Consider the following 8,978-nt stretch of genomic DNA (forward strand, 5'->3'; position numbering starts at 1 on the left):
ATAAAGCAAACTGATCCTGATGGAGTGCACTTGATATTAGGGAGCCTAAGCAGAAGCTTCCAACATATCGCGGTAAGTGTCTTTAGTATTAGAGAAATAAGAGGGCTTTTTCTTCCTTTATCTCACTCTCATGTTTTTATCAAAAGCATGGGGATATATATTTATGTTACAGAAAAGGAACAGCAGATCACAAAAAAGTGTTTTAACTTGCTTACATTTGCAGACATGAGAGAGATCAGCAAATGCTGATAATACAGAATAACATGGTGCAAACTGAAGAGGATATTTTAAGTCTTTTAGGTAACTTTGCTGCTCTCTCTAGTAGAGCTTTTTTTAAATTCACTTTAACTTCCACCTGTGGTGGGAAAAGGAGAAGTTACAGCAAAGGAAAAAAGTGCCCATGTTTTCAGCTGTGCTACCCTGTATTACAGAATCCCACAGCTCCTGCAAAGCTGGGAAGTCCTGCTTGCCATACACACAGTTCTTGAAGAATATAGCTGAAAAATTCTACGACTTAAAAGACTTATTTAGAGAGATATAAAGCATCCAAATATGGGTGTATTTTCACAAAGTTCTTTTCCCATTCCTGGAATAACATTGATAACTTTCTGGTTCACATTATGGATGTATGAGAGCTTTCTAGTGAAGTGACCAAGAGCTGTAGGATGGGGAAAAGATTACTTGATCTAATGGGACAAGAGACTTCGGTTGTCTCACCTAGTTCCTTGAAGAGTTCATACATGATGCAGTTATTGCTTGAAACTAAATCCATGGGTTTGGACTAAAACATGTTTTTCAAAAAAATACCTTGTTTTTAATAAGGAGTCCATCTTCAGTTCACCTATTTTAACTCACCACTGCTCATATTCTTCCTAATAAACATTTTTCACCCTTTTTGCCAGCCTGAATTTGCCTGAAGTCGGTCACCAGCACTAGAATCTCGTTAAACATTTCTCCAGGCAGACTGAACAGGCTTCTGCAATCAAACTTTGGTCTGCAAGGTGGAAAAGCAGCTGGTGACTTGGAAATATAAACATATTTCAGGTACTTTGATTATTCTTATGACCCTCCCCAGTCTTTAAAATCATCCGTAAAGTACAAACAGAAGTACTGGAGCTGGTGCCAGGAAAGAACACCTCTCAGTAACATAGAGAAAACATTCAGCTTCATTAAGTCCATGTTTGAAATGCATATTTTCCTAAAATGTAACAAACAGGAGCCTAAAGGGCTGACTTCATACACTCTTGTCATCTGATGGCTTGTGGCAGGCATTAGTTATTACTCTCCTATCTTCTAAAGCAGTGACCTGCAACATAATACACTAATCTTGCTTTGGAAATATCAAATTAATTCTAGTTTTAATTGCAAAAAGTAACAAGTAAAAATTAAACCTGCTCATTTTCAATCTGGACAACTAAATCTGGGAAAGATTATCATTAACAAACTCTTAACAATAGAAAAAAGTTGCATAAATTTATATATAGGAGTATCTGCATATGGCACCCTTTATCTCCATACGTGGATAACCATTAACGTTTACACTCTTGTGGTAGCCCAGAGCATAATAATATCAGTTACACGCAAACCAGTGTATTATTTGCCCCAAGTAAACTAATGAAAATGGATGATATATATTCAAATCACCTGTAGATACGTTTGTAAGTGCAGGTGTGTCTCAAACAAACATTTGGCAGGGAGAAATCTTGGTCACAGACAAACAGGGTGATCTTCAGTGCTTGATGTGGGGATAAGATTTTCCATGTAAAAAATAAGATTACAGTAATACCTCTATATGTTACTGATATGTTTGAGTGCTGAGGCAAATAGATGAAGTGACAGGGCAACCTAACAAGAAGCCAGCAAGACCTCTGGAAGCAGATAACAGGATTAGTGCTTGGGCTGCATTCTCTGCATAAACTCTGTTCATCTCAGGATAGTTGATTTGCCACCCAGCTTTTCCATAATTCAAAGCTATTTAAAGTTTATTATTTAAATAAACAATGCAAAATATATTTGGGTTTGGTATTTTATAAACAAGTTCTGCAACTGTTGGTGCTCTGATCTGGGAATGGAAGAGATATATTGTCCCTCCTGGCAGAGGAAAGGAGGGAACGTAGCATACACTTATTACACATGAAAAAGCAGTATTCATTACATAAGAAAACATTAAAAAAAAACATAAAAAGGCAAAGAGAATATGCAGAGAAACCTCCACAGTTCCTCAGTTACTATGTCTCAAAAAATAAAACATATAACTAGATTGTTGCCCTTAACACATCAGTTATTAGCACTGCCTCTTCTCAGGCCTTTATAGATGTAGCCTTACCCTGCTGTACTCAATAATTCAAGTCTGTCACATGCACTCTCTCCTTTCTATCCTACATTTTGATCATACCACACATCAATGGCTCTGAAGACCCTGTATACCTTTATTGTGTCCATCCAAAGTGCAGCTCTCTCTACTGCAAGATTTTCAAACTGGTACCACATTCCAGGTTCTCCTGAAGCCCAGGCAAACTAAATCAACACCATTTCTCTTAACTAGATAATTTCTTCCATCAAAGATGTCAGATAGTACAGCATGATCTACCTTTGGAAAAACATATGTTCCATTTTATTGTCAAAACTTAATTACTTCTTTCCTTTAAAATCTATTCTAAACCTTTGCTCATTTTTGAGTCAGACTAATGGCTCTATTGTTGCCTGGATCAGTTTTCCTGCCACTCCTGGTCCTTCTTTAATATAGGAACAGTATCTGCTAGAAGAGTAACTGATAGTCCTGTAAAATGCATGATCTGAAGCAATCGAGCAGCAGTGGATTGAGCATGGCCCATTCCCCACTAACACCAAAAGAATTTGTATGTTGGGATCTGCGTATCTAACAATCATGCTAATAAGAAAGCTGCATTTTTTCAAAGGCTTACTTGGTCAAAGTGAGCAGTTTCCATTAATCAAAGAGAAAAATCAAAGTCAAATCATTTTCCATAGCCTTGACAGCACTATGGCTGTTCAAAGAAAGTTCACTATAACTTCATTTTCAATGTGGGCAAAGCGCCTGCATTCCGCAGACTTGCACTCAAATACTTGAAGTGTTTTGGCTGGCTTGAAAAGAAAAACGAATGCATTCTTTCTTCTCATTTGAACTATTTAGTATAATCATGGAGGCTTCCACTTCTGATTTTCTGCTTTATTGATCTTCAAAACAATTTGCCATGTTGGCTAACTCAGTGATGAATTCTCTTAAGGGTCATATCCCTATACTCAAAGTTCTGTCAGTCCCTGTGTACACATACTAAAGGAACTGGCATATGCACTTGACTGATCATGGCTTTTTCTCCTTACATAGAATCTGAATTTATTCTTCCTTAATAGAAGCTAAAATATATGAATATGTTACCAAAAAAGGAATAAAAGGTACTTTTCTTTAATGCCCCAAGAGAAAGCCAGAACAGGGCTCGTCTGAGGATCTTAGAGAATTTCCTGTCTTCAAGTACTAACAGATGAATGACACCAAAGACTAAAGCCTTCGCAGGTATAGGTAAATATCTCCTAACTAGTGTTTCCTTCCTCTGGAAGAATTAACCCTCTGGATGTGGGGTGATTGCAATCTCTGTGGGCTATTTTCTCCTTTGGCGTGCCAACAGAGACCAAAAGAGCATCAGCAATCAATAGATACAGCTGCTCGTCACAGATTTTCAAAAGAACATTTATGCAATGCTTTGTTTGATTACCTGTACACAAACTGTGTTTATTAATTGGCATATACTTGTGTAAGCATCTTTTTCAAGCCTGGATATAGCAAGCTTACTAAAGCTGTATCCTGAATAAAAGCTTACTCTAAACTTCAGAAGTTCACATGTAAATTCTGTTTCTGCCTTTTTTGGGTATTTATATCATGATCATATATACAGCTATCACTCTGCTTTACTTGTGCTTCTTAACATATACTTTCTAACATCCTTTTGATAAACTCTTAGTTAAATAGCTCTCTATCGAAGGTTCCTCTAGAATATTCTTACAACCACTGTGTTAGAGGAGTGCTTCTGGGTTCAAGTATGTATCCAAAACCTCATTCCTTAAAGAAGTCATACATTTCAGGGTAGCCAACAAACAAGTAGAGCAAGAAACAGTGCCAAACATATAGCAGAAACTATCAGATAAGCTTACCCTTCTACTAGGGTTTGTTTCAGAGAAAAGATCAAGAATGACAAGTTTCAAGAAGTTTTTGATTAAATCCTTACAGGCAAAGCAAACTTGAGCAAACCCCTGCTTTACTCATTTTTCTATAAGGAGAGCTGTAAGCCTCCATATAGGGTCATTCAATAAAAACCTTTGGTTTATATTCTAACATTGTTTTAAGGAATATGAATTTTTCATCTTTCCTTGCAATTAGGGAAGTATAGATTTGTTCCTCTATCATTCTTTGTTCACTTTTAAATGTATGTACATATTTTATGTGTTCTCCAATTCTTTTTTGTAACACTTCAGTTATACTTTGACTTTTCTAAATGAGCAATTGTACCTATTCTTTATTTGTTTACTCTTTCCCATGGGGACATGGCAAAAGAAACCTCCTACTGATTAAAGAAAGACTTTCTACAGAGAAATTTCCAGACATTTTTACTGTCTTTATTCTACTGTCTAAATTCTGAGATCTAGTAGTCAGTAATTTTAAGTTGAAAAACTAAGCTAAATAAAACACAAGAAACCCAAGATGCAGTTATCTTAGCGAAATAGAAACACAGTTCAAGTAGCGCTGTGGCAATTAATGAGCTCCTGTATGACTTTCTTAAGCAACAGTCTTCTGACTGCTGACTACTGATACAGGTTGGAGCACACAGATAGATTACTTATTAAATTCCATCATCATCTATTAATGTAGTAAACCTTTAAAGTTTCTCAGAGCAGTCTTGCAATTATTTAACTTTGCTTTTGTTCAAAAGTGAGACATGTTTAACGTTAATATATTTCACTCTGTGGATTCTTTTATCATGTTTCTCAGGATTATTCATTGAAGTGGTGGAAGAACACACAATGGTCTATTATTCCCAGATGTAAACAACTTCCTGTTCCTTCCACAGATCTTTGCAGTGTACCTGAAAGACATTCACATCCGCATGGAATTTCGCTGCATTACAAGTGCCAGACTGCAGGAACAGAAGTCACTGTTCTGCTGAACTGTTGCTATTACTCAGCAATACTTGGCATTTCTACTAAAAGGCCGATACAGCAATAAAGTTTGATTAAATTTCAGTGTTGGTAGATCTAAGAAACAGGTTTTGACTCCATGATTTTCTTCTGGATGAGTTCAAATTTTGTACACTAAGCCTAATACTTTTTGCTCTGCAGTAGCATTGGGGAACCCTGGGACACTTTCTGAAATTTAAACCTGAGTTTGCAACAAATAAATCGCTTAGCTGTCACAAAAAAGCCATTACAACATGGTTCGACTGCCAATGCATACAATGCATAAAAGTTATTACAAAGGACGTTCAAAGGCTAACTGAAATCTTTAGCATACATGACTTCTAGTCATGTCAAATCTTAGCTGTAATGCTGTAGTAGGTACAATCTTCACTTCTCTAAGGAAAGAGAATACAATTAAGAAGAGAAAATGTGCTTTAGCTTTGGTATATCAGGGAAGTTAATTGTGTCAATATTAGTGTTCTCTGTTCTTCAAATAAATGAAGAATACGGATGTTCCTCCATATGTCATGTGTCCATGTGTCATCATCCACAGGAAAATGAAGGAGACAGGAAAGAGCTATTGAAATAATGGTCAGTTCTCCAAAACTTCATACTCCAAGTAGTTCTCACTAATTAAAATATTAACCTTCTTTAATAATCACTGCATCTCAGTGTGTTTGCTGGATGTTATAGTTAGTGTTTTTTCTAAATGGCCTAAGGGAGCTGCAGTCAGTTGCACAACAGCATTATGTTTGCATCACAAACAAACCAGGACTGTGAGGAGATTCTAGTACCACACTATTAGGCTACACTCTGAAGGGTTCACATTGTAGTAATGAGACATTGGCATCATACTCCTGAACTGCAACATTTGGGGCAACAAATTTGACATGATTTCCTGACATTATCATATGTTTTGTTCAATTTTGGACACAGCACTTCACAACAGATTCCATCAAACCAAGGAGGACTTAGGAGAGAGCTTTGGTTTTCACTTTCCTGAGGGAGAAAGGAATGTCTTTTTACAGAGCGTGTTGCTCTTTGCCCCAGCCTGTGCTACAGCCCCAACTTCAGCCACATAGCTGCAGTATAGCAGCAGCAGAGCTGTCTCTGGAGAACCATCATTACTTCCCCATACAAAGGAGATTTTTTATGCCCTGGTATCCTGCAACAGGGGCCAAGAGTCTGTTCTGTGTGCAAAGTCTATGTACACCCATACATGCACACCAGGGTTGCGGCTTTTTCATGCTTCACACTGAATACCACACAATAGGTGTATCAGTGGCCAGGGACAGACAAGAACAAAGACTTTAATCCTTGATGCAAACAACTGTTTGTAGAACGCTTCCAAAAGCCTGAAGCACACACATTAAGGAAAAGAAAGCTTTACTTTTTTCCGGCATTATGAGCATTTCTCAATCAAGTCAGGGGTCATAATTATGCCAAAGGTCACCTATAAGCACACTAAGATGATCATCTCATCCCATACCTCTACAGATGTGAATATACCACCAGGTGTATTATGCAACAGATGAAGAGAATGCATTTGTCAACTAGGCAGAAGATCTGGGATATGCCACAAAAAGGGATAAATATCCTGTAACTTACCCCACATCCACCCTTTTAGGCTCCACAGAAAGCCTAATCAGAGTCCACTGTAGTGAAGTTACAATAATGAATAATTTGGTTTCTCTTGCTGCTAAGAATTCAGACCACTGAAATGTTCCGGGCTCCAGTGCAAAGGGAGAAGATTTGTTACAGAAAGGTATAGACGCAGTTCAATTCTTAAAGTTCAATCAGCTGTGGCTAAACTAAAAAGAAATTAAAATACTGCTGGCACCAGTCAGTGTAATAATTTTAGAAAGCTTCTGACAGTTCTCTACTAACTGTGACAGAAATGTAGTAATCAAGACTGTGGCTGTCAGAAGTTGGTGTAATCTTTTATTTCCTCGCTTTACTTATATAGTGAATACAGTGTAGGTGAACAGTGCTTGGATCCCAGCCTTCAGACAATAATTCTTTATCTACCCACAAAATTTGTTTGGGTTTTGTTTTTTTTCTTAACAAGCTTCCTCATTGCCATAACTGTATATCCACTTTTATTTTGTCAAATCAGAGACCAAAGTTTCCTGATAGTCTGCATGCTTTTCTTGGAATATTGCATTCACTGCTTAAATGCTGCCATTGTGCTAATATGCAATAAATCAAAGACTATAAAATCACTAGAAGAAAAACATGAAGGGATGATCAGAAGAGTCCTCTGAAGTCACTTGGTGCACCTTCCTCCTCAAAGTGGGACAATAACTGATACAAGATCAGATCACCCACAGTTTTGACAAGTGTTTAAGGCCAGGTTGAACAGAGCTTTGAGCAACCTGGTCTAGTCGAAGGTATCCCTGCCCATAGCAGGGGGTTGGAACTGGATGAGCTTTAAGGTCTCTTCCAACCCAAACCACTCTGTGATTCTATGGTAAGTCTTGAAAAACTGAAGCACAGCAAGTTAGAGGGTACCACAGAAGGGTACTACTACACCTCAAACAGTGTGTTCATTCACTGGAACATTTCACTGAGACGTATTAATGGTAAGAAGATAAAAGCCATTGGATACTGTTTTGATCACATGCATTTCTATTGTCTAGTCTTTGTAATACAGCATAAGGGTGTCTGAAGACAGCTGATGAAAATAATCTCCTTGTTTATCTTTTACATACTTTGAAAAATAGAACATCCATTAGCTGTGTATTTATCATTGCTTTGACAAAATCACAGAACAAACTGGATCATTCAACACAAATCTGATGTGAACAAGGCGTGTTAAGACAAGCAATATTAAACAATAGGTATCTTTTTCTCTGTTTCATAATAAAGTTTTCCCCTAAACAAGTGCTCCAAGTTAACACTTAAAGCCTCCTGAAGGGTCACAGATGATGTTTCACTGCTGGTAGAAGTGCTAGCTGTGAAAATAGGATAGTGGAATTGGAAGTGAAATCACAGATAAGGCTGTCATCTAGAAGGTTTGGAAACTGCTAACAGGAAGCTCTCCCTGGCACTCAGAATAAGTTATCCCACTGAGAAAGGATCAGTTCACACTCACTAGATTCTAGCAAGCTCAGGAAGGAATTGTGCTTAATGAATAGTCCGGGTTGGAAGAGACCTTTAAAGGCCACCTAGTCCAACTCCCCCTGCAATGAGTGAGGACATCTTCAACTATATCAGGCTGCTCAGAATCCGATTTAACAAAGTTTTACACATAACCCTGATACACAAGGAAAGTACTGCACCCATACCACCTCCAGTAAGTCATCCAGGCCTTTATTCTTGACCGTCTCCACCAGTCCCCATCTGAGAGGACAGGTTTTTTTCTAGTGACACCTCCTCAGAAAGTCCGTGTACTTACCTTAATACCAGCATGGTCATTATGTCCATTTCAGAGGCAGGGAGGTATCTACATATCTGACTCTCCTGCAATCTTTTCCACAGCCTCTTGCTGTACAACTTGTACAGTTGTACAAGAGTACAAATGTACTCTTGTACACTTGAGAAGAAGCTGATCGGTTAAATCAAATCATATTTACGCTGTGCAGTGCCAGCACTTACCATCAGCTACGTTGACTGGTTTTCATACAGTGTGTCTGGATTCCTTTCCTCTGCTTTATAGTAAGAGCAAGTTTACTGCCAGCTTTCTGATAGTATCTCTGTACAATCACGTACAATACAGCCATTGTGCAACCTATTCTCAGATTCCACTATACACTTACAACTCACATTCTTCATAACTTGGAAGAAGATCA

This window comes from Pezoporus occidentalis, unplaced genomic scaffold, assembly GCF_034315485.1.
Source record: "Pezoporus occidentalis ecotype Australia unplaced genomic scaffold, CSIRO_AGI_Poc_V1 ctg46, whole genome shotgun sequence".
Lineage (NCBI taxonomy): Eukaryota > Metazoa > Chordata > Aves > Psittaciformes > Psittacidae > Pezoporus > Pezoporus occidentalis.